We start from the raw sequence: 27503 nt of genomic DNA, 5'->3' as shown, positions 1-27503 counted from the left end.
TACGCTACTTGATCGAGCAAGTCGAGCATGTGGGCGCAAAAAAAAAACGCAAACAATCGCAAAATAAGTTATGAATTACCTTAAATAGACATCGTAATTAAAGATCAAATTTAAAATAGGAAAACTGAGTAATCACCATTTTTTTTATATAAGCACAGGATATTTTTCTATCGGGGATACATTTGCATTTGACCAATATAAGAAGTTATTTTTAGCTTGATAAACTTTTCACCTAATGTCACGAATATGTAACATACATGGCTTTTCGTCCATAAACATCCTTGTAAACTTTCAGGAAAAAGTGACAATCAGACGATTTCTTCTTCCTTAATGAATCTCTCATGCGCAACACTTTCAAAGCTGTCCCCTGACTTAAACTCATAAATACGTTTTATAATGCCTATGTACATGTACAAAATTGTAGATATTGTTTAGCAATATTGATGTGTGAATATTTAATGACATTTTCTCGGTAATTATCGGATTCCGAAGTAAGTCATACGAATTTCAACGTATTGTACAACTGTATATGTATAAATAAGATTTATCAGCCTAACAATTTACTTAAATCCTAGCCTCGGTGACAAGATGTAATAAGACTGTCACCTAGTTTCAAAGTCAGACTCAAGTGAAACCTTTTTATGTTTTCGTGAATGATATTTTAGAATTATATTGCAAAATTTGACCACTATGATTTATGCATGTGAGTTACTCATTGTGCGACTTTACATATTGTAATTAATGAAATGATAAAATATGTATTTTATCAAAATGATGAAATTGAAAAACAATGCTAGAAATGAAACACACAATTTATCAGCTCGTGTTTAAGATTCAAACTTGCAACTACGTGGTTACCACCATTCGGTCGCTACTACCACTAAAGTATCGAGATCTATAGTACGGAAACTAACGAACAGCTTGCCGAAAACTCACGAGTCTCAGGTGAATATTGCCAATCGCTTTACAAAATATATCTCAAAGATCACCCAAATACATTGAATTACATCTTTCTGTTGATATCCTGTACAATTATTCTAAAGGTTTCAATAAGAAAACCTCTAAAAGGTATTTAAATACTATAGATGTAGGGCCTATAGATAAATAAAATTTAATAATAGCTTGAAACCTGAAACGTGTTTATTTTGCTAGTACGGTGCACATGAAATAGTGTATCGATGTCCTTATCCGAAGCTTGACGGGACAATCAATACCTGTAACAACGTATTTTGTTAAATAACATTACCTAATTGTTGAATGAAATGCGAAATGTGTTATATAGGCTGAGCTGTAGTTAGAAACTTCGTGTTTGTTGACAACGGTAGGTGACTATTTTTTTCTCTTTAAATTCAAATTTGATATATAATTTATTATTCTATCATGACGATACACTATTTCTGTGCTAAATTAAAAGTTTAACGAGCTTTCCTCTATAGGTTATATTTGGAGGGTAAAAATAGAGTCAAATCCAATTAAAAGAGCAATTTCTATTATACATGTTGGTATTTCTTATTGACTACCGATATATATTTGACTGTGGAAATCAAATAAACAAATGGAAATAATGTCGCAGCGAAAACTATTAACCATATATTGATTTTATAATGATTAAAAGAAGACAACATAGATAATGTTTAAACTATTTCAATATTGATTTTCATGAGCTAGAGATAGCTATAGTCTATTTATGGTGGCTGATTTGTGCCATTCATGATTTCGCTCCGCGACCCTGTCGAGAAAGTTAAAATGGCGGGGACGCGGACAGAAAAACAGATAATTAGCGGGATCGCTAAGTTTTTCGCCCCGCGCCCCTTCTAGTTAACGTGTTTTCGCTCCTCGCCCCGCCGTTTTATTTCTTAAATCTTTTCTTAGAATTTCTTAAATCTTGTCCAGCGCCTTCGCGGGTCGACGTTTTATTTATTAAATTGTCCCGCTAATTACAGGGCTGGGAATCAAAACTGCGTCGTATCCTACAAAATGTAAACAAACGCCGCCATCTTGGAGCGAAAAATGTATGTTTTTGTTTATAACTGTTTTTGTTGAAAATGTCTGAAAACAAGATATATGTATTAACACGCTACACTATTTTCCGCTTCGTTCGGTATATGTTGCTTGCACAACTATTTTGTAAAACAAAAGGTATAGCGAACTTGCAACTCGAAGCGGGGCAGAATTTTTATGAAAATGTGTGGATACGACGCAGTTCATATTGCTTTATCCATCGTTTTTTCCTTCAAATCAATTATATACTCGTTTTCAGAGTTCACCATAAACTTCAAAACATAATTTTGCATCATTTACTAAACTTTCATTTAAAAGAGATGTTTATTTTCCAAGAAAATAATGATTTTTACGAAATGATACGACGAAGTTGAATATAAAATATGATACGACGCAGTTGTATTTTCATTGCAGGCTGAATATTGGTTAAACTATTTAAATTATGTGCTAGGTATGCTAATAACGTCCAACAACATTTCTTGTTTACAACTTAAGTCAAAAGCAGAGGTCACTCATTGGTTTCATAAAAATGGAAATGTAATACAATTCTATTAAGGCTGAATTTTTCGGTCGCATTTTAGTACTAATCATAAGCATCCACAAATTCCGAAAAGCTGTATCAAATGCAATATACATTGAAACACGTGATCGCACACCCATATGACAACGTGTTCTAGTGTTGCCTTGGCATGCTTATAAACTTGTTCCCGTGAGTTCGAAATGGGAGTGATTACTATTTTTGATACAAAATTAAATATTCCAGTGTAACCTCTCCTGGACCCTGTATTAATCAGGAATGACAAAAAACAAAAGAAAAAGAATTACAAATTTTGAAAAGGTCTCTCGCTATCGGGAATGCGCAAATTGCATGCCTACCTTTGTTACTTGTAATTAGCAATAATTTCCGTCCATTCCGTTATTACTTATGTCTTTTACGTGCCTATTTTATTGTATTCATTTTCTTAATAATCGATGAGAACAGATGAGCTTTATTATTTGAAACTATTATTTTAAAATTATATTATAAATGGTTAAGCTACATTTTTTTTGCAAGTAGGTTATGCGTTCCGTTTAGTCATTTTATGTTCAGCGCCGCGGAACTTTACCCCTGATTTTGTCGTATTGCGTTTCTTTATCGCCGATGAGGAAAGGTCTACGGAATGTATGTTCTATATTTGCACTTATAATTATCATTCTTCTCCATCAAAAAACTTTAAATTTTCAAAATCGAGTTACATATGATACAACTACAAATTATTTTGTAAAAAAGGTGTCCGTTTTGCAAAGGTATTTTACGCTATGCACCGATAAATTTGATACAGATATAGGCAGACATGATCTTTCAACAGTATTGAAGAATTATTAAGTTTTCACAATATTGAACAGAAAATTTAGGTCAGATTACCGTATCGAATTTTCAACAGAAAAGAGACATGACATCTTAACATACCTTCATACTAAAGTGTGATTTTTATTTGATAATGAATTGCCTGAAAACTTAAGCAAGAGTTTTCAGAAAATGACTTCACAAAGGATTACCCCCTGTTTACATTGAAAATTTCTCTGCCAGTCATACCGAAATAAGAAATTTAAATTTTATTCTCTTTATAATTAATTTATATATTTATAATCTTAAAACTTCACGCCAGAAGTTAATAAAAAAGCTGCTTATTTGTACAGCTGACGTTAACACATTTTGTTGAAAAAACAAATCAGACAGATGTGTCCGACCGAGGCCGAGCTGTTTATGTTTACTGAATTCAAATCACTTGAACTGAACTGCTATGAATTCGAAACCCACCAGGGACTTTTTATTCTTTCGTGTGGAAAACCTATCAAGCTAGTTTCAAAATGTTGATGGTTCTCTGCAGGTACAACATTTTGCCTGAAATGATGCACAAAGGCGCACCTGAGGTCCTCGCCTCTAGTAAAGCTAATGTGTAGAGTGAAAGTTTGAAAAGAAACCACAAAAAAAGCAGTCATTACCCAGAACATGCAGAACCACAGTTAACTTAGAGCGTAGCTAGCCAAAATGAATTAAAGTAAATAGATTTCTACAGTTTTTTTTGCGAAAGAAATTAGGGATAGTATTGAACATACAGGAAAATACTACAGATATTATGATCAATAAGGTAACATGTTCATGTTTAACTGAAAAGTAGCTTCCGCAATGTAAACTTTCAAGTTAAATGTCATATTTGACATGACACATTGTATTCTAAATAATCAAAAGCAACAGAACATTGCTATACACCGCAAATGATCTGGGGTTTTTATCTAGCGCAAGTTATTATTCCATAAAATAGAAATATATTGTCAAAATTATCCCTGTTGAAAGACTGCCAAAAATACAACTGCGTCGTATCATATTTTATTTTCAACTGCGTCGTATCATTTCGTAAAAATCACTATTTTCTTGGAAAATAAACATCTCTTTTTAATGTAATTTTAGTAAATAAAGCAAAATTATATTTCGAAGTTTATGGTGAACTCTGAAACAAATATATAATTGATTTGAAGGAAAAAGCGATGGAAAAAGCAATATGAACTGCGTCGTATCCACACATTTTCATAAAAACTCTGTCTGAAAATAGTGTAGCGTGTTAATACATATATCTTGTTTTCAGTCATTTCCAACAATAAAAGTTATAAACAAAAACATACGTTTTTCGTTCCAAGATGGCGGCGTTTGTTTACATTTTGTAGGATACGACGCAGTTTTGATTCCCAGCCCTGAATTAGCGTGTTTCCGCAAACCTCCCCCCATTTAACTTGTTTATTCTCGACTTTTCGTCTGTCGGAGTCGTGGGGCGAAAACATGCTAATAAGCAGGTGAAGGGGGGGGGGGGGCTTATTAGCGTGTTTTCACCCCCGCATTTTAAACTTGTTATTTCTCGACTAACCGCGAGGCGGGATCGCGGGGCGAAAACACGAATGGTACAAATCAGCCACCATACCTCTGTTATTTATTTGGCGTCCTTGGGGTAATCCCAATTTTATCTGGGTATATATAACAAGATTGTGAAATTCGCATACTTTTTATGGGTTAAGAAAAGTAAACACTATGTAAAAGTCATTTATAGAAAGAGAAAGTAGATACTGAAAACTAGATAATTATTGTGTCATTAATTCTATGGATGTCATATTTATCCGTTTAAACAGGTACGGTCGGTTTTAGCATTTAAAAAGGTTAGTAAATTCAACAATCGGTAACCCAGGTTAAGATTTTACACAGAGGCGAAAAAGTTTTACAATGGTTAAGATTTTACACAGAGGCGAAAAAGTTTTACAATGATATTATATATATTACCTAATTCTTTATGATAAGATATGAAAATTATTTGTTTGTTCAGCAATGTATTTTTCTCCGATCTGATCGAGTACGACCTGATCCAGTACGCAACGAAAAATAGTTACACCATATATGGATATGTATTGTAACCATTTTCAAAGCTACATTTAATAAATTTCATGAAAACAGAAATAGCGACATTTCATTAACAAATTGGGTTTCATATCGACTCCAGATCTTACTTTGTTGTACTGACAACCAAAATGAGTTTTATAAGCATAAACAAGGTGCAACCTCATTGTGGCGAAATTGGAAGTACAATTTCAGTTGCATGAGAAACTCCGCCTTCTGATCATCTGTACATGACCTTTCTTGTGTTTACAGTTTTATGTAAATTGGCTAACTTGTTATCCAATCGCTACACTGAGATAATACATAGTCACTGGTTGACCTGGTTTGCACAAAAGAGCACGTGCTTATGTTTGTGATACTGTTTGTGAGCAGTTGACCTAGCAATGAATGGAAAAGGTGTGGCTAAATGTTCCGCTACGAAAAACCGGAAAGGTCCATTAGTAGCAGTCCTAATTTAACGGTAATTTTCCGCATTGTAACGGATGTTTTCATATAAATTTAATCTTTTTTTATGAGATGATTACTTTTTTTCTGAACCCCAGACCTAATGCAAAGTGAAGCTTAAACGGTTAAAGTGTGATTGCACATGAAAATCTCATATTTGTTGTGTTCCGGATAGCAGCTAAACACTGTGACGTAGCGCATACACAAACTAATTATCATCTTCATTTGCATACGAACTTTAGTGTTACCGTAGAGTTTTCCGTTTTAAATCCTAATTTATGAATAATATTTGATGAGATTTACAATATTATTGTTTTTGTAAAATGCTTGGTTTTAAGGCCATCGGCAAAATAATTTTACATATTTATATAATGTATACGTAGCTTTAAAGTACCACAAAATACAAACAAGGTACTAGTACAAATGCTGCTGCAATATACAGCAATTGAGAAGCTCCGCGCAAAAAATGCGCTCATTACAGATACCGTACCAAATCATTCCTACGCAGGCCATTTTCTATTTGAAAGACCCTGATTTAGATTAAGTACATTAATCAGGATGTTTTGTAAATCATTTGTATTTGCATAATTATACTTATCGTATGCACCGTCCATTAGAGAGCGGTCAGATGTTAAATTTTATAAAAAATGCTTTCACTGATGCCTACCTGGTAAGGAAATTAATTCCAATACAAACAAGACTTACAAGACTTGTAATGTGACATGACAGTAGTGCAACGTTGTTCTGATTGTGTTACTACTGTAGTCAGTAAATAAATATTAGACGAACTAAAAAATATTAAAGCATGTACTTTTTCTTTTTCACCTATAATGCTACTCATTTTCTACAAATATCAACAACTAATCATGGTTAGAAATTTTCATATTTAAATAAGCCCAAGCAGACTTTATTTTTCAAAATGTCCGTTGCATGTTTCGCGGCAAATGGTATATCATGATATAACAAGATAAGCATTGATGCTAAGCATCAAAGGGCGTCCAAGCAAGAAATGCAGCATGTGACGATGAACTAGTTTAGACAGATATTTAATGACCAGATATTCTTATAAACTTTTCAATGGTTACTTGGATTTTACTAGTGTGGTATATTATTTATGAATGGGCGGACGAAAGACATTGTTCATCATGAACTTTGGTAGGCATGCTAGAGATTGAATATTAAATGTATTTTCTTTGCAACATACAAAACAGTAGTCAAAATGAACAAAGTCTGTTAATTGATTTACTGAGAGGTCAATCTACTGTATTGTTGAATTGCTTCAAAATCCTCATCTGACCCACCAGTATGTTTACATTCCTATCAATAAACCCAAAACAACTCATGTTAAAACTGCAGACGAAAGTTTCTGTTGTTGAAATGTCACAATATTTGGCATATCAACATTCCTCTCAAACTACCATAAAACCGATTGCGTTTAAACTAAATATAGAACTGCTAAAATTCGGGAAATCAGGGTCAATTTTAGCAAAAGAAACTTGAACAGCGAATAGGTCTTATAGTAAACTACTGCTAGATTTGTTTATTTAATGCTTTTCAGTGGATTACTGATTTATCCGTCGAGGATCTCTCTCTCTCTCTCTCTCTCTCCCTCTCTCTCTCTCTCACTCTCTCTCCCTCTCTCTCTCTCTCCCAAAACCCACCCATCCATCCACCCATCCATCCATCCATCCAAAAACCTATCCACCCACACACCTATCCATCCATCCATCCATCCATCCACCCGTCCATCCATCCATCAATCGTTAATGTCAAACCCCTCGCGTCTAAAATCGCAAAACAGTTACAAAGAGTTGTTTAAAAGAGGATAAAAATGTTAAAACAGGGGCTGGAAAACTAGGGAGAGATGCAAGATATGGCTGCACTGAACTGCTCTGGGGTAGGGAGTAGGGCAACTGCAGGGGGTAGGTGGTTTCAGTGGTAGCGTCCTAGAAAAGAATGAGAATTTATAATAGTCTGAAGTTGCTGTGAAAAACATATAACATAATGGATGGCCATGGCGTGATATTCAGGACAGGGGTGTCAATTTTTTTTATAGGGATAGCAACCAGACCATGGTGAATGCTATAGAAAAGGGATAACCAAGCATTTAAACGTTCCCGTTTTCGAAGGTTAAGGGATTGAAGCATGTCCGTGACGTTAGAGGTCTGACCATAATCTAGCTTAATCCATCGTACTGCTCTTCTTTGGACATTGTCAATTTGATCTATTTGAGTTTTGGTGTGGGGAGACCATACTTCGGAACCATATTCAAGCTGGGGTCTGCGAATGTTACCTAGGGTTTGGTTTGCTTTCTTGGATGTCCTGTCTATATGGGCATCCCACGAGAGGTTTTCTTATATATTCACGCCTAGGTATTTAGCTAAGGTAACCGATTCTAATTGGACTCCATGAAGATGGTATTGTGATGGAATAGGATGTTTCCTTTTTGAGACGTGGATAACTTGACACTTGGAGGGGTTAAAATTCCATATCCCACTCCAACTCCCACTTTTCTAACCGATTTATGTTATTTTGGAGGGTGACTGATTGGTTTGCAGACGTCAGAGCAATGTATATTGCAGTATCGTCTGCAAACATTATGTTATGTAGGAGGTCATTTATATAGGCGGTAAACAGGAGGGGTCCTAGAACATAGCCTTGGAGGATACCTGAGGATACTGGGATGGGGTTTGAGCAGCTGCGATTCAGCACTACATACTGCTGCCTGTTAACAAGAAAACTTTTGACCTATTTTAAAGTTTGACCTCTGATTCCATAGTCATGTATTTTCAGCAGAACTTTCTCATGGCTGACATTGTCGAAAGTCTTACTGAAATCTAAAAGAATAAAATCTACTTATTTTTTCTCATATACTGAGGTGACCAGATCATTTATCAACGTTTATCAACCGCCATGTTTTGTCGGGTAACTTATTCGTATAACTGAAAAATACCATGTATCTCCTACATTCTGACCAGCCGAATCTAACTGAGCGCGACAAGAATGGAATGGTAGAGTAAATCCAGTATCTCTGTTGGCTTTATGTGTTGACCACATACAATAAAGTATTGGCAAAAAAAAAAAAAAAAAGAAATATTATTTCTATATTCATGACTTAACGGCGATTAATTAGTACTGCCATGAGTGACAATGAACACAATTCTAATATAAGTCTATATAGATAAATTATTTCCTAAGGTGGGGCGAATGTTGTCTCATAGGGCATAATTAACATGCTCAATATATGCAAGTTGTGCTCTGGTAAGCTAAAAGCAGTACAAGGGGGGGGGAGGGGGGCATAACACAGTGATCATTTTCTATACTCAGATTGGCATTATGATGCTGAACAAGTGTGCACAGTTTTAAAGTCACACGTTAATGGACATTGAAAATATATGAGGTAGCACACAAACTTTAGTAGAACGTATATTTAAAGTTGAAAAAGATGTTGAAAAAGATTCATATTTGTTTCAATATGTTTAATACAGTTACCATATCCTATTGGGGCATGATGGTGAACAAGTGTGCAAAGTTTAAAAGCCAGATGTCACTTGAATTTGAATATTTTGAGGTGGTAAATTTGCAGTTGACAAAGGAGCATAAATCTTCCAAAATGCTTGATTTAGTTGCATACTCCTGTGTACAAGTTGAGGACATAATGTTGAACAAGTGTATAAATTTTCAAATCTATATGTAAATGGACTTTGAAAATATTTGTGGTGGTACGTAAACTTTCCTGTAAGTGGTTACGCTGACCCTCGGGGGTCTAAGATAGTTTTCATTATTTTTCGAATAGTCGAGCTTAAACATTAGTTTTTTTTTGTTTTTTTTTTCGCTTCGCTCGGGTGGCATTTTGCATTTACAGTCTATTTAGGATATTTTTCGAAGAAGTGACATAGCTGTCTTATAGAATGTATGCAGGTCTATTCAAGTGACTACTTGTGCTAGAATAGGGCAACAGCAATCTTATTTCACAAGTGAAGCTGCAGTTGTCACATGTCCTTTTTTATTCTTGATTCTCAACTATTAGATGCAAGGAAACAAAGAAATACTTGTGATGGTTTTAAGGAATTTATGAAAGAAGTGAATTAAAAATGTTCTACACGTAAACAAATATTATCAAACTTTAATCAGTTGGCTATATGTTGGCAGAAACGTATGAAATATTTTTTTAAAATAACAAAATCACAAATAAAAAATGTTAATTTTATGACAAAATAATTATACTATAGATGGTCATCTACATAAAGAATGATAGTGGAATGTGATATAGTAATCTATTTTTAAGCAGATGGACACTTATGTTAATTAACCAAAATAAAACTTTACTTGAGAGAAGACAGATAAAATAAAATAAATCAAACGCCAGTGTAAATATGGCTAATTAAAAATAAATCATAAAAAAACTATCACTTTAGCTCACCTTTCACAAAGTGACATGGTGAGCTTTTGTGATCGCTTTTCGTCTGGCGTCCGTCCGTAAACTTTTACTTTAAACGACATCTCCTCATGTATGTATGTATGTATGTATGTATGTATGTATGTATGTATGTATGTATGTATGTATGTATGTATGTATGTATGTATGTATGTATGTATGTATGTATGTAGTATGTATGTATGTATGTATGTATGTATGTATGTATGTATGTATGTATGTATGTATGTATGTATGTATGTATGTATGTATGTATGTATGTAATGTATGTATGTATGTATGTATGTATGTATGTATGTATGTATGTATGTATGTATGTATGTATGTATGTATGTATGTATGTATGTATGTATGTATGTATGTATGTATGTATGTATGTATGTATGTATGTATGTATGTATGTATGTATGTATGTATGTATGTATGTATGTATGTATGTATGTATGTATGTATGTATGTATGTATGTATGTATGTATGTATGTATGTATGTATGTAATGTATGTATGTATGTAATGTATGTAATGTATGTATGTATGTATTAGTTGTATGTATGTATGTATGTATGTATGTATGTATGTATGTATGTAATGTATGTATGTATGGTATGTATGTATGTATGTATGTATGTATGTATATGTATGTATGTATGTATGTATGTATGTATGTATGTATGTATGTATGTATGTATGTATGTATGTATGTATGTATGTATGTATGTATGTATGTATGTATGTATGTATGTATGTATGTATGTATGTATGTATGTATGTATGTATGTATGTATGTATGTATGTATGTATGTAATGTTATATAGATTATATAGTTCACTTTAAATACTTCTTGTGAAAAACCCACAAGTCCAATTTCAACCAAACTTGGCAGGATTGATGGTAAAGGGCTTCCAAAGATGTTCAAAGAATTCAAAATTTCATGCAGAAATCTGGTTGTCATAGCAACCAAAAGGAATTATAAGAATAAATATAAAAAATCTTCTTGAAAAGACCCACAAGGCCTAGAGCATAGATATTTTGCATAAGGCTTTGTCTGGTAGACCTCTACCAAGATTGTTTAAATATAGCCCTGGGGTTAAAATAGGCCCCGCCCGGGGGTCATTGATTTTCACTATGTACATACAGTAAAAACTGTACAAAATCTTGTCTGAAGGTATAAAGCTTAGAGCTTTGATTTTTGGTATATATTATCATCTACAAAGTTGTTAAATTTTTGCCTCTAGTGTCAAAATTAGCCCCGCCCCGAGGGATTCGATAGGTTTTCCTCATATGCATATAGTAAAAACTTTAAAAAAAAACTTAAAAAAAATTTAAGATATTTTTCAACAAACATTGTGTAGTGGACCTCTACCTAGATTGTTCAAATCATAGCCCTGGGGTTAAAATTGGCCCTGCCCCTGGGATCATTGATTTTCACGATGTATACATAGAAAAAACTTAAAAAAAAAATTTTTGTCTGAAGGTACAATGCTTAGAGCTTTGATTTTTGTATATAACGGCCTCAACAGACCTTAGGATTTTGAGGTACAACACCAATTAAAACTAAGATGTACAAGCAAATCGTAATGTGTGAAGGCTGCTTTTCTTGAATTCGTAAACCTTTATACTAGATGTAAGGGATAGGACATGTTCTATTTTGAAATTCTTGTCGTACAGACCTGCCGCAATGACAAGTAACAGATTGCCAAATTATCTCCTGATAACGGGTGTAATCAATGAAATTCCAGAACAATTAGGGCCTAAAGGAAAACATAGTAGTAAGATGGGGTAAAAATGATGTTGAAAAACTCTTCAGGAGACCCAAAGTTGTGGTATGTTCAAATCCCAAATTATTCCGAAAATGATTATATCATGGTATTGAGCTGTTAACAAATCAAGGGAGGTAGTTTGTAGGCGGCCAGATAGCTCAGTCAGTAGAGCCTCTATACGGTTTTCCGAGGCTCCCAGGTTTGAGTCTCGGTCAGACTGCAAATTAAAAAGTAAAAATAAATAAATAAATAATTAAATAATGGAGGTGTTTCAATCATTACTCATAGAGAAAATAATACATGTAATTTAGTGAGCAAAGTATGTAAGGGATCAATAGGGAGGAAACTTCTTTTTTTTAGGGAAACTTCAGATGATTCCTACAATGCAGAATAACGATCTGAATGCAAGTGTTGTATTGCTTTGAAAATTGTACTTAACTCTTATTATTGTTGTACAACTAAATCCTATCGTCTGTTGCCATGCCCAGGGGGTTCATTGGGTTTCCTTCTATATGTATAGTAAACAGTTTCATTTTTTTTTCTGAATTGACAAAGGCTAGATGTTAGATATTTTGCATGAAAAATTGCATAGGGGACCGCAAGACCCCAAATCTTAGCCCTGGGGTCAAATTGGCCCCGCCCTGGGGTCATTGATTTTTGTTATGTACATACGTGTATTATTAAACCAGAAACTAAAACAAATGTTTTTTGAATAGCTTAAATAATTGACATGAATCTTTGTCTAGTGGACCTGTTTCAAGATTGTTTCACCCTTGTGTCTAAATTTTGTCCTGCCCAAGGGGACAGTGACCTACTTTCTTGTCCTTTGATGTACGGCCATGGAATTATTCTTGCTGACATAGATTTTTACATGTGACCTACTTTCTTGTCCTTTGATGTACAGCTATGAAATTTGAACCATGTGCACAGTTTTAGATGTAAAATTGATCTTTGATATCAGCTGACCAGGATTTTGATGATGTGACCTACTTTCTTGTCCTTTGTTGTACATCATGAATAAAGGCCATGTGAAATATGACCTTGACCACTAAATCCACTAGACTCAACTGTATTATGGCAAAGTTTAATTATATAGAAACACTTCCTACACTTATATTTAGTGTTGCATTATATAATGCGGTGACAAAGCATTTTCCACAAATGCAATCTTGTTTTAAACATCAAAAGCTTGAGCTTAGATATTAGGCATGAAAGTGTCTGCCAAGTTTGTTCAAAACTGAGTCCTGGAGTCAAATTGGACCCACCTCCGGGGTCATTGATTTTCCTTATATGTATATAGTAAAAAAAAAACCTAAAAAATCTTCTTTAAAAAAAACCAAATAGCCAGAGGTTAGATATAAAGCATGAAATATCTTCTAATGGGTGTCTACCAAGTTTGTTCAAATGAAAGAAATGGGGCCAAAAATGGCCCTACCCGGATGGGGGGCATTGATTTTCCTTATATGCATATAGTAAAAACAAAACAAAAATATCTTTTAAAAAAAACAACAACCAAAAATTATCAAGTATCCTGACCCTGGTGAGCGATTTAGGGCCACTATGGCCCTCTTGTTTATTATACTCATATCTTTGCGCTTCAAGCAATACGCACTGCTTTTTAAAAATGGCGTTAAAATTGTTTTGGCATTTCGTGTTTTAATTATCATCACATCTTTGCGCTTCAAGCAATACTTATTATGCTGGCTCACTTTTGGCACCCGCGATCCCGCCAAGCGAAAAGTCGAGAATTAACAAGTTAAAATGGCGGATAGCGGTGCGAAAACATGCTAATCAGCGGGGGGGGGGGGGGGGGTTGGAGTCGAGATTTAATTGTTATACGGCCCCAAAGCGAAATATTTATACAGTGTAACTTCCGAATTCCGGAACTTCTAAAATCCGCAAACTTCTGAAAATCCGAACATTTTTCAGGGTCCAAAATTTAGCATTCTGTTTTCTCTGTAATTAAAAGCTCTGATTTACGGAACTTATAAATTCTGAATTCCGAACAATTTTCTGGTAAAAGTTGGGTTATATAAATTCAAATTTACTTCCAAAATCCGGAAATGATAAGATGTGAAGGAATATGACACTTGTAAAATCTTAAAAATGTCAGTATCTTCAAATTAGCAATTATAACCTTTTCTCTTGACAACTATTAAAATCAAAACCCTTTTAAGCATGTCAAACACTTGATTATGGTAATGTGTGAAAATTAAAAGACTGCGAAGTATAATGGAATGACAACAAAGGTTTAAAGCTGGTACATCATGTAATATACATATACTGAGGGATAAATTGTGATAATTAATATTATGCTATTGTATCAGCAAATTTAGTCATAGACTACAAGGATATTTAATATAGTTATAAACTTTTTTTGTAAAAAGTCCTATAATTTTGTCATTTTATGAATTTTATCAGCTTCATCATGCCTTTCTTAAATAAGTGATGTTTAGTGTTTCTACTTGTTCAAATTGAATAATTCCGAACTTCTGAATTCCGGAAACTTCCGAATTCCGAACTTTTTAGCTAGTCCCATTGGTGTTTGGTTTTCAGAAGTTACACTGTAGTTATATGACGCTAATTAGCGTGCTGTAGTTTGCGGCCCGCCAAATTATTCTTAAACAGCTCGACTTTTCGCTCTACATTTGTATATAGTAATGATGTGCCCTTTGTTGATCTTTATTTTCATACTTTCTTGTTTTCTTGCATTTTAGTATATTGGACAATTCCAGGTTTTGATGGCCTTTTCAACTAAGTCTTGTTGAAATTAAGAATGACTCTAAAATCTGAATCATGATTTTGTAATTTTTACAACTCTTTATTTAAAAAATGACCAATCCAGTTTACGCTTTAAACAGGAAGTTTGTTTTCATTCTGATTTTTGACTGAGATTCTCGGTAATGCATTTGCGTCAGAATGTAGGGCTGCTTTGCGATATTGGACAGACATATCGCAGGCGTCTATTACAACACTGCTAAACTTGAAATTATTTAGCCTTAGCCATGAAGCATGGTCAGTTCTTACTCTGATCCTTTTGCCCTAAAGGCGGTGTCTAATTTGTCTATGGAAGAAACTGCTGCTAAAAGTTTTTCTAATGTTATTCCGTGCGAATGTTTCAAAATGCAATATTTTACCATTAAATGCTTACAGCCCAAGCAGGGCACAAAGGACGCTTAAGGAGTTTTTAAGCTCAATTTTGTTTAATCAGTGAATGGGCCATATTTTATTTCTGGTTCTGAATGGTTCAAAAGCACATATGCCCTTTGTCATTGTCGTGTGTCCATTGAGAGTTTCGCACTTAGACCATTATATATGGATTACATTTGGGGTGTATTTAACTACGATTCAGAGAGAGCATTTATACCGAGGCGTTATACGATGTATCACGATAAGCATCATGGCAGTACGGGACGACTGCCAAGGTGCTTAACTCGAGTATGTATAGTTCGCCTGCGAATATGTATTTTGCAAGTTTGTAATCACGATGTATCTTTAATGGAAGGAAACAGAAACAACTTGACAGATATGTTAACCGGAATGAGACAATGTGCAAAGCGCTCTTTCACCTTTCTAAGATCAAGGTCAAGGTCACACTTTGTCATTATATATGAATTATTTCAAAATTTCGAGTCTTCTCTTTATCTTTTTAACCAATGGAAGAAATTAAAACTCTAGGCAGAAATGTTACTTAACAACAAGACGATATGTAGAACTCAGGTTTGGGCTTCCTTACCCGGAGAATTACTTCATTTATAAAAAAACTGTGTTATAAAAACACATTAAAATCTTATTGTGTGAAACTACAATGCGCACAGCTTAGATATGTGGCTTTATTACAGGGCTATAGATAACGTGCGTATTTGCGTTATTACTCTTTTAATTAAAATGTCAAAAAACGCAATAGAAATTATAACCAAGCGTAAGAAAAAGTAAATAAATTCTTTTTTACGCAAACTACACTTAAACTGATGCGTAATGACGTAAATTATGCTGAACGCCGTACGTTTTTGATTTGTTTTTATTTCATTGGACTGGTTAACCGCCTAACATTTTTTTATTGGCAAATATTCATTTGACTTTTTGGTGTTTTTCGATTTTTGGGGTAAATTTTGGAATGGGTGTTGTCCAGTCCCCATTCCTTTTTAAAAACAAAATGGCGGCTCGTGGTCGGAAGAAGCGTACAAACCAGAATATTCAATGTCAAAGTAACACTTTGTACAGTTATTTTGGATAAATCATTAGAAGCAGAAAATATTGTGGTACAAATGTTAGATGAATTACTGAATAAGGTTGTCATTGATCCTTCGGAAGCGATGTGTGGAATTTTGCTGGACATTGTAAATAATGTTAAATAAAAAAACACATGATGCAGGAGCTGTTAGTGTAAAACAATGATTGAATGCGACAGGAAGCACCTATGGTTATAAAGAGATATGAACACATCTACTTTAAAATACATTGTGTGTACCAGTATGAAAAACAACTGAACCTGACAAATGTTTGGGCAGCAGAAGATTCCCCTAACTTCCAGTATTCTGCCATAACAAGACAGAGTGCAGACCATAAAAAACTCAAAACTCAGTTTCTGCTTGTGAAGAGGAAAAGAGGGATAAATCTGCACAGAGTATGTCGTTGCCAGTGATTCTTCAATGTTAGTTGATGATGTGGACAAGAAACTGTTTAAAACATCATTTATTATGCAGCAAAGTCTGAAATTCCATCTAATGATAAATTCTCTGCTAGAATTACAGACAAAAATGGCCTTAAAATGAAATATACAGATCTGAGCTGGGATTCAATCACATACATTCAAAACTCCATTGCTCATTCGTGAAGAACTGGTGAATGATATCAAATCATCTGGTGTGTTTGCACTTATGTTGGGTGAAAGTACGGATGTGACAGTAGATAAAAGATAAAGTATCTGTGTAAGGCATGTCACGGGTCGATTAAATTGTTTTGTTAAGTGTTCATTTTGCCGTGCACAGTTCGTCATTTTGTCGCGGGAAAAGTATTCTTAATGTCCGCTCATGCGTCGATTATCGTTTGTCTTCATGGCGTCTGTTATCGTCTGCTATTGTATTGTATCCGATTGTTTCCTGTAACGTACGCTTATTAGCGGAAATTCACGAAAAGGCCGAAACAATTAAACCATGTCTGTATCGCGTGCAATTTTGTGAAATGTTTTTGTATGTCCAATCGTGTTGTACGTTGTATGAAAGAGATTTGAGAGAACGGTTTACATTGGTTTTTAACATTTACTTTCTTCCAAATTCCCGCGAACTTTCCTTCTCCAGCTCACTTTGACTTTATTCTTTTACAAGTTTAGATACACAATTGTACTTACATTAATTCTATAAGTTTATTTAATAGAAATTTCGATGGAAAATAACTTATTATTAAGTTATTTACTTTTAGACGCTGTGGTATGATTATTTTCGTTTTATTCATTTACTTGAAATAATTCTTATTTGCATCGTTCAAATGTTGTAGATCTATTGTTGTCTTTTATGTATGTTTTAATTAACTTGTATTATAATCATGTATTTATGTTTTTAGGCTTTTTCTTCGTATATATCAAAATTAAATTTACGAACCTACGCCAGGAGTTTATTATTAATTCTACCCTGTGACAGGTATGTCAAAGCAGGAGAACCATATACTAAAATGCTGGAGAATATTAATCTTGAAAATTGCACTGCTCATACAATTATGAACTGTGTAGCTTAGGAATTCGAAAAATTTGGTATAGATCATACTAACTGTACATCAGTGGCTACATATGGGGCATCGGTTATGTTGGGCAAATACTCTGGAGTTGGGAAGCTGTTGGTCAGCAAGTCCTCTCCATTCTGTATGAAGACACATTGTACAGTTCACAGAATCAATTTGGCATGTACAGATTTCATCAAGAAAAATGACTTCAAGATTAAATTCAGAGAGAAATTTAATTCATTGTACTTGTTTATCAGTGGGTCAAGTATATGAACATTGACTCTTAATAACACTCAAACTTTGCTTGAGGAATCTAATATTACAATCAAAGAGCCATATTCTATTCGATGGCTTGGCTTAAGAGATACTTTTCTTGCTGTGTCCAAATCATATGGTTCTGTATTGACAACACTCTCAAAATTTGCTGGCGAGAAACATGATGTTGCCAAAGGACTCCTGAAATACTTCAGTTCATATAAGGTTGCCCTTGACACTGCGTTTATTCTTGATGTCCATGATGAGTTGGCAGTACTTAGTTCTGAACTACAGAAAAAGGCTGTGCTTTTTATTGAAATAAAGCTACTGATGGATGCAACAGTTTCAACTGTCATCATTGTAGACAGTAGATGGAGAGTGCTGAGCCTCAACGAAGTCTGAGATAATTTTCAAGAGAGAAACTAACTTTTCATGTAACCTGGACAGTGAGTTTGAAAACATCAGGGCTGATTTCATTAAAAGACTTAAGAAGAACATTAGTGGCAGGTTTCGAAAATAAGACAGTGGTTTATTTGATGACTTCATTAAAGTATTTGAACCTACTCTATTTAATTCTTTACCAGAAGAAGAATGGAATGAAGCTGTTGAGTCATTGTCTACATTCTATGGATATGAAAAGTCAAGATTATAGAAAATAACCTAACTGAAGGAACCCAAGAGATTTTTAGAAAAGTAGGTCCTTTAATTGACCAGGATGAGTGGCCAAGATACCAGGGAATGGTAGAAGGGAGTTATTCAGATATAAGTAGTGACACACTTTGTAAGAGATCTTTTACATGGTAACATGATGCCAAATATGGCGAAATAAGCAACCATAGCATTGTGCCTTCAGCCAACAAGTGTGGAGTGTGAAAGAACGTTTAGCACACAAAACAGGTTAAAATGTAAGTTATGGTGTTAACTTGGGTCAAAAAGTTAAACGTTCTCATGATTATAAGTATGCTCGGCCCCAGTCTTAAGATGTTTGATGCCACGTCATCTATTGTTCACTGGCTAAGGCATAAAAGGAGAAGGAAATCAAGACTGTTTGATGAAAGAAAGCCTAGAGCAGCTAAGAAACAAAAAGTTTGTCAATTTTGAGAAAAAAAGTTAAACAGTGCTGAAAGACATCAGTTGAACTCTTTTTTTTAAAAAAAATAAATATTTTGAATGATCTGGCAGATCATACTGTTTTAGACTGTTTTAACCTTCAAATTATATCAGGCAAGTAATCTTTTTGAGCTCGGAAATCTTCTAGGCCAATATAACATAAAGCACAGTAGTAAGTAGCTTTTTTAATTTTCAGTTTATTAACATACAAAACCTACAACAATCTACAATAAAGTTCAGAAATGCTGGGCAAAATACATGAATTCGTGCTTTATAACCCGAATTGGTTTAGAGAGGGTAGGGTAAAATACAAAAATAACCTTAAGAAAATAGAAAAAAAACAATAGATCACAAAACAAGGGGTAATTACCCAAAATATACAAAATGTTATCTGTAGCCCTGCCGGCTTGTAGCGTTACCTTCTGGACCTCAATAAAAGTCATATTAGTTATGTCCCCTAGTTCAATATTAGAGGGTAGGGAAAATATCTAAATGATGGCCTCGGTCAATTTTTGGAGGTACTGGTAACTTTTGATACTTTCTGTCATTGTACTTCTTCCTTGTTTGTCCAGTAGGAAACGAGCATTTTTTTTTTTTTTGGGGGGGGGGGGTTTACCCAATACTAAGCATTTTGGTAGTTTTGTATATATTTTGACTCTCGAATTGCAGATGAAAAATTTAAAAATCAAGCTTTTACGGTTGGCGTCGAACAAGTAAGAAACTTTGGATACATTTTGTGAAAATTCTAAACGTATGACCGACAGTTGGATATTTTTGAAAATACCGTTAATTGCATTGTGTGTATCCACATACTTGCAATCACAACCACTTTTCAATCACCCCTTGAAATTATTTACGTTTGATCTATTTGTGACGTAACCAAACTGTAAGCACGTTCACTGTTTACCTTGACTTCATTTATTAGCAACACTGTCAATTTTGGCGAAAAAGAACAACTTCCAAAAGACTTAAAATACTCTTAAAATACTTTATGGTATTTAAATGAAGATTGAAAACAGAAAAATGACCATCGTACAGGTTTCTGGCAATTGATATTAAGTGAATCATATAACAGAAATGGTCATTTTACTATGATGTCAACCAATTTTCACTTAATAAAGTGCAATCCACGCAGAAATGATTTCTCTTTCGAAAAATGTACAGTATTAGACCTGTTGGTACGACATAAGATGGAATTTTATAGCAAAAATGCACTTTTGTATAGGTCGGACATCGCTTGACCGAGCCGTAAGGAAACGATTTTGAACATACATAGATCTTTTTTTAATAATAAACACATGATGATAGTGCATGCAAACAGTTTAAACAGAAAAGACAGCTATAATACTATCGCTGACCGGTCCAAATTAAATCCAAAAGGTCTGTAGATGCACAACTACACATGCTGATAAACATTCCTGTAAAGTTTCATGGCCCTAGGCCAAATACTGTTTGAGTTACGTGCAACACAAGTTGAAAAATGCAAATTTTTACTAAGTCAAGGGCAATAACTTTAACAAAACAGAATAAATCCACAATGAATTCCTAGGTGCACAATATTAAATGCTGAGCAATATTCCTGTAGAGTTTAATGACTCTAGGTCAAATACTTTTTGACTTAAGTGGGACACAAGTTGAAAATTGCAAATTTTTACATGACTCTATAAATACTAAATAAATCCACATGTAAATACCCGGGTGCACAACTACACATGCTAATCCACATTCCTGTAAAATTGCATGGCTCTAGGTCACATATTTTTTTGAGTTACATGCGACACAAGTTGAAAATTGCACATTTTTACTAAGTCAAGGGCAAAAACTCGAAAAATACTACATAAATCCACATGAAGATATAAAGGTGCACAACTACACATGCTGATCAACATTCTTGTAAAATTTCATAACTCGAAATCAAATACTTTATGAGTTGCATGCGACACAAATTGAAAATTGCAATTTTTACTAAGTCAAGGGCAATAACTCTAAAAATACTTCATGAATCCACACAAAAATGCCCAGGTGCACAACTTCACATAGACCCTTCTCAAATTATATGCATAACTGGAATTCCAGAACCAGAAGGAGGCTTTAATGGCATGAATGTAAACACACTGACCACTCTTATCTCGCTATATAGACACAATGTCGGGTGTTATTAAAAAAAGCTCTAATTATCATATTTGTGTGCCTATGTGCAATTATGATGGCAAGTATGATTTACCATATTCCAAAGGATAAAGATTAGAAACCAACAACAACAATGGATAACTAACTTTCTAAGATAAGGAGGGATAAAGGGTCATTGTTTAAGGTAAGCATCTAAAGATAATATTTGTAAACTGACCAATATATGAACAGAATAATATTTTTGTTAAAATACAGATTTTGTAATTTGAGAATAAAATATTGGGAGAACTGCTTGATTTTAATCTAACAGTTATAGCAATTGAAACTTTACTGTAACTTTTTATCAGTTCAAATGAATTTTACACATAGAGGATTAAAGCTGAATAATAGTTACACTATCATTCCTAATTATAAATGTATGTTGTATATTTTAGGGTACTGCATCTACTGTGGTGTGTTCCAAACATTTTAAAACAGAGGAATGCAACTGGACTCCACTTAGAAAGAGACTGTAAAATGCTTCTATTCCATTCTATTCTACTCCATGAACACACAACTCCAAGAAGGTCACTTATGAGAACAACTCTTTCACCAAAGAAAATGCTCAATGATAGGTAATTCACGGATTTAACTCATTGATTTAACTCCTATATTCATCATTTCATTTAAATACATAAAATATAATGCTTAATAATATTTATGTTTAATAAATGTACTTGCAAAATCTTTTAAATTCTCACTGATATTGAATGAATAATATGTTTTGGTATGATATATATATTTCAGCATTGTCTATAATGAAGATGAAGAAGATAGTGCAACAAGTACTAATTGCCAACCATCTATATCTTATGGGTCTACAGAAACACAGGGAGAAAAATATATTTAAAGGCTATTGTGTGAATTGGACAAGACTAAAAAAATGTAAAGACCCTGCAACTCAGCTGAGTTTTTATTGAAATTACAAAGGAACATGCCCACGTTTGCTTAGTATAGCACCCCATGATATTATCACATTTGTGTCACCGTTATATACTGGATGCCTGTCAGATGTTGTGTTCTCTTTGAACTTATTGAAAATGGTGATGACATGATGGCTGATTTACATTATGTAAGATACTTTCAGAAAGGGAAGTGCCATTGAATATTCCAGCATCTGTAAAAAAAGCAAATTTACACTAGGAGCAGTGGCGAGAGGATGAGTTAGTAGCCAAACGAAAAGAATTAACCCAAGAATTAAAGAGTATCATCTGTTTGACACCTTTTTTATTATCTCTTGTTGGTTCTGTCATTCAGTTATGGACAGTAGCATGTATACTTGCTAATTTTAATGGATCCATTGTACAATCATGGACAAAATGTAATAGTCTGTCTTATGTATTATATTTTTCTTATTATGTATATATATTGGTATTGTATCTTAATAAATAAAAGGATAACAAAAACAATATTATAAAGAAGTATTAAAGTTTAGTCTTTATTAAATTTTGAAATAAATACGAAAATTCATTCTTTCTCTGTTATCTATGACATTTTCCATATATTGCGCAACTATTATGTGCTGGTAGTACTGGAAGTACAAATTAAAATTCATAAAGTACATGTATACGCAGAGTTTGGCTAGGCATAAGCTTATCTCAAATACGAGGGTTGTCCAAAAAATTCGTGCACTGCAGGTATTGTCGTGAGAGTTATTAATAAAAACAAATGAATTATATATCACTTGAAGGAGAAATCTGTCAATACACATCTGATAAAGATTTTCCACAGGTCATCAGGGGCTTAAGATTAAATTTGCAATTTCCTTTATGTTAGCATCAATAATCCGAAAAATAGAAAAAATAAGATTATATAAAACAAGACACCGCAGTTTTATATACATAAATCTTATATTATGTTAGGAAATATGTTTATGAAAGCAAAATTGAAACCGAAAGTAAAAAAATATCTCTTCTCTAAATCATAAATGGATAGTTGAATTCTTTCTAGAGGGATTTCTGTCCCGATGAACCTTTGTTTTGTAATATTTATCTCTACAAATGAGAAATTAATGTCAGGAACCAAAGATAAGTCAATGTCACTGTATGCACTCATGTTGCTAACAGCTTAACAGCCTATACTGGCTTATCAGCTTGCCAGTTAAGCCTCGTTCTGGTTCATTTTCTAAAGAGCTGTAGAATATTAAGAATGGTGTATGCTGATTAACATTCCTGAAAAGTTTTATGACTCTCGGTCAAATACTTTTTGAGCTACGTGCGACACAAAAGAGAACGGACGGACGGATGGACAAGGATAAATCTACCCCCACCCCCCACGAATGTATAAAATAACTTAAATTTGAATGACCGCACTGGTGAAATTGAAGCTTCGTTATGACCAAGCTGGTGTGTTTTGACAGCGTCGGTAATCTGTGGGGCCCATAAAGTAGAATATGAGTCATATTAATAGGCACACAGGGTAACATGCTACAATTATATGAGCTTGTAGAGTGCTACTCGAGTATTTTTTCACGAAGACCGAAAGCTTTCTGCCTTATTGTTAAATAACATGGATATTCCACGACGTAGGCAAGTGAGGCTGCATGGATGCGGTATATATTTCAAAAAACTAGTAGTCAGCACTTTATTAAATTGGTTTGTTCATTTGAAAAAAAAAAACAAAAAACAATGTCTTAGCAAAATTGTTATCGAAATTTCCGACAGGAACGAAACACTTGCGTGATAACGTTCTTTAACACATTAATTGGTGTATGTTTTCTCCAATTGCAGGTTAAGAAGTAATGTCGCACAAGGATGAATTTGAGTCTGGACCAAAAGAGTCTGTCGGACCCTGTCCAAGTGAGGAAAACCAGAATCAAAGTTCTGAATCGCTTTTGAAGTTTTTTGGTGAAGAGATGCTAAAACGGTTACAAGATGGGAATTTCTCAAATATGTTTCAACCTCCTACTAAAACAGAGTCAGTAACAGTTTTATAAATGTATTTTATATGTTTATTACGCCAACTTTACATATTTAAAAGAATGGCTTTTCGAGGGTCAAGTTATCAATTAGGAAACTTATATAACATACCCACACACGCACGCACGCAATAATTTATCATTTAACTACTTAATTAATATCCTACGAAGATAAAGGATAAATAAGACAAATTATGCTACAGGTTCACTTTAATTTATTATTACATAAATATACATTCATACACATCGACGACACTCGGAAAATCACTTTAAACTAGTAAGAAGTGTCTCTGCGCTTAACAATAATATCAGCACATGATCATATAAAAAGTCCCATGTCGTCGATCCGAACATTCCAAAAATTGTGGTTCTGTGCCATTTCAAGGCACTGTATGAAATAATGTCTTCACACAAATATATGTATAACCTCAAAGTCAGAACCCCAAAACTCACACAAACTTAGTATCCATCCTTGCAAGAGTTATCAAAAGACAATAAAAAGTTGTCTACTCTAAAAAAATAGATATATAGGTGGTACAAGCCAGTCTTTGCAGTCTGACCAAGACTGTGTAAAGGTGTTGATGCCTCGGAATTATATTCATAAATTAAAGAGTTAAGCCGAGTTAGTTTGCGATAATTGAAGCAGGCAGACAAACCTATCTACCTCATGAGGACCCAACAATTGATAAATAAATTGAACAATTCGGTAGAAACCTCCCATTCATCTGAAATATAAATTTACAAATGTCGTCTGCAATCTGATAATGCTCACGTGGAACCCACTGAATGCTTGAATCTATGTCCCATTTTAAACATAATTTTAAGGTATTAAGCGACTCAAGTTGCAAATCTAACTTTGTGTTACCCGACCAAGCAATTTGTACAAATGACTGCGCATCAGAAATCCACTTTACTTTAAATATTACTAGCAAACTTCCATAAACTCGTAAAGCAAGATAATGTGTTCTCCATTGTTCCAAACCCTATGGAACACACAGTTTCTGCAGTCGATTATACAAGAGGCACATGACAGATGACTTGCAAAATTTGTTCCAAAATATACCAATCCTCTTTTATTCTTTAACTGGGAATCATATTGATTTTTCTTCATTAATTAAAAAACCTGCCATCTCAATACTGTTCTTAGCAAGGTAAGAATCAGCTTTAGTCTGTTAAAATGCTTTGTTGCTTCCCCAGCCATCATCTTAAATCATCCCAATTTTTATTCCCTTCAATCTCCAGTATTTAACCATTTCCCTCAATACTTTTGCAAACATTAAGGAGCGCTACTGATGCAAAAGGATAAAACAGTAAAACAGTAGTTTTTCAACTTTACTGAAAAACCTAAATACGTTTGATGGACTGGAAAAAATGTCTAAATAATGGTAGCCCTTAGGTAACATATACGCATCATGTGTAAAATACTAAAGTCCAAATTTCCATTCCTAAAGCGTAGCAGACGTCATTTGTTGTTGCCTGCCTTTGACAAAAAAAAACAACTGATTAACGTTACTAACGTTGGAACGTAGTGGTTACCAATATTTTGGATCATCTGCCCTTTGTGTGGCTGATTTGTACCCAATGAAAGAGAGAGAATCACACTCTTATAAGGATGAAAACGAGCCTGTTTTGAAGTAGTAATAGTGCACTCTTTAATATCTTTAGATTTGGTCTGTCTGAGTTTCGGCTCATCATCGCTATCGCTAGCGGGCGCGAAGGCTTCTCATATTCTCGGACTATCTGCTATTTGTATCAGTTTATTCTTGCTTATCAATCCTTTAACACCATCCTTCAAATTTGATTTAGACAACTTCATCAAAATTAACTCCAATCCTTCCAGAGCGCCAAGGTTAAATAAGTACTAAATTTTATGCGATTCGTTATTCAAAGTCTTTAGACTTCGTAATATCGTTCTTCAAGTCAGACAAACGTGAATCAAAATAACCTCTAATAAATCAAAAGCTTGTTTCCTGTCAAGAGTTAAACTTTCTCTACTTCTGAGTACAACGTGCTTACTGCCACGGTACTCAGTTTCTATTATCTTCCGTTATAACCGTATCAGTCCGTCGGTGTATAGTGAACCTATAGTACCTTGAATGGTGAAACACCCGTGTACATACACCTTATAATGGTAAAACACCCGTGTACATACACCTTATATATATTGACCAGTCTAACGCATCGGTACACTTAGTTAACAGCTGAAATACAGCTGCGCTGTCCACAGTGACTGAAAAATCGTAATAGTAATGACCAATGTTAAATAAATATATACGAGTACTCTCAGATTGATATATATATTGTACGATTGGATTGAATCAGGTTGTTTCAACCGCAATAAAAGTAAGATAAACAATATTTTGTAATTGTCAGGCCTTCTACTGATAGGGAGCTGCAAGTATGGAAGAAGGAAGATGACACGAGTGTCGGTAAGTACATTAAAAATGTGAAGATACAAATACACTTGAAATCGACTAACACTGAATATGCGATAAAAAAAGCACATGGAATATTTTCATGAATCTAAGAAAAGAGATAGGCGGCAAAATGTAACTTGTGTATATTATTTTCTTTTTTCTTTTGAAAATACATTTAAAAAGGTGATTGCTTTTACGAGACTCAAAATATTGCAGAGGCCAGAGATATATAGTTGCATGTTTTGAGATTCAGAAAAAAGATCACATAACATGTGATATTCATATTTATATATTTGAAACCTATTGCTCTACTGGCGTTTAAAAGTATAAAATTTAAAAATGTAACATGGATCAACTTTATGTACTTACAACATAAAATTATGAAAAACGACGATAAAGATACACTCAGAATAAAATTCAATATTTAGTGCTATTCCTGGCTTGAAAGAACTTGAGTATTTTTTACATAAGCACTGTGCGAAAGTTTATTTTTCCCATTTTCATATACATGTATACAGTCAGTATACACCTATTTATTGAGCGTTAAACTATTTTGTTAAATGTTGCTTTTATTTAAGAAATTTGAAAGGCTACCTGTGTATGTAGGACTCGTGTTTCAGCTCTTGAATATCGGAAATTTAACAAAGGTCAACTGAGAGCCATATTGCGTATCGCATTGTATCATATGTTGGTTGCAGCAACGTTAACAGCTAATTATCGTTTCTTAAAGTATTATAATCAGAAAAAGACAATATGTATGTATTAACGAAATTATATTAGATTTTGTATATTCGTTGTATTATTAATGTTTTGCGTGTGACATATTAGAGTTGTCTGGGATTTTAATCAC

The 27503-nt window shown here is 33.9% G+C and overlaps 1 long non-coding RNA gene across 1 annotated transcript; it reads left to right on the top strand.

The window, feature by feature from the left end:
• Window positions 1-1188: 1188 nt before the first annotated feature.
• On the top strand, window positions 1189-26665 carry LOC132751881 (uncharacterized). The gene is made up of 3 exons (XR_009628736.1): window positions 1189-1321; window positions 24049-24235; window positions 26610-26665. It is a non-coding gene; the product is annotated as an uncharacterized LOC132751881 (long non-coding RNA).
• Window positions 26666-27503: the final 838 nt, after the last annotated feature.

The sequence above is a fragment of the Ruditapes philippinarum genome, unplaced genomic scaffold, assembly GCF_026571515.1.
Source record: "Ruditapes philippinarum isolate M1 unplaced genomic scaffold, ASM2657151v2 ctg2167_1_1_1_1, whole genome shotgun sequence".
NCBI lineage: Eukaryota > Metazoa > Mollusca > Bivalvia > Venerida > Veneridae > Ruditapes > Ruditapes philippinarum.
This window is presented reverse-complemented; position numbering and strand designations above follow the sequence as displayed.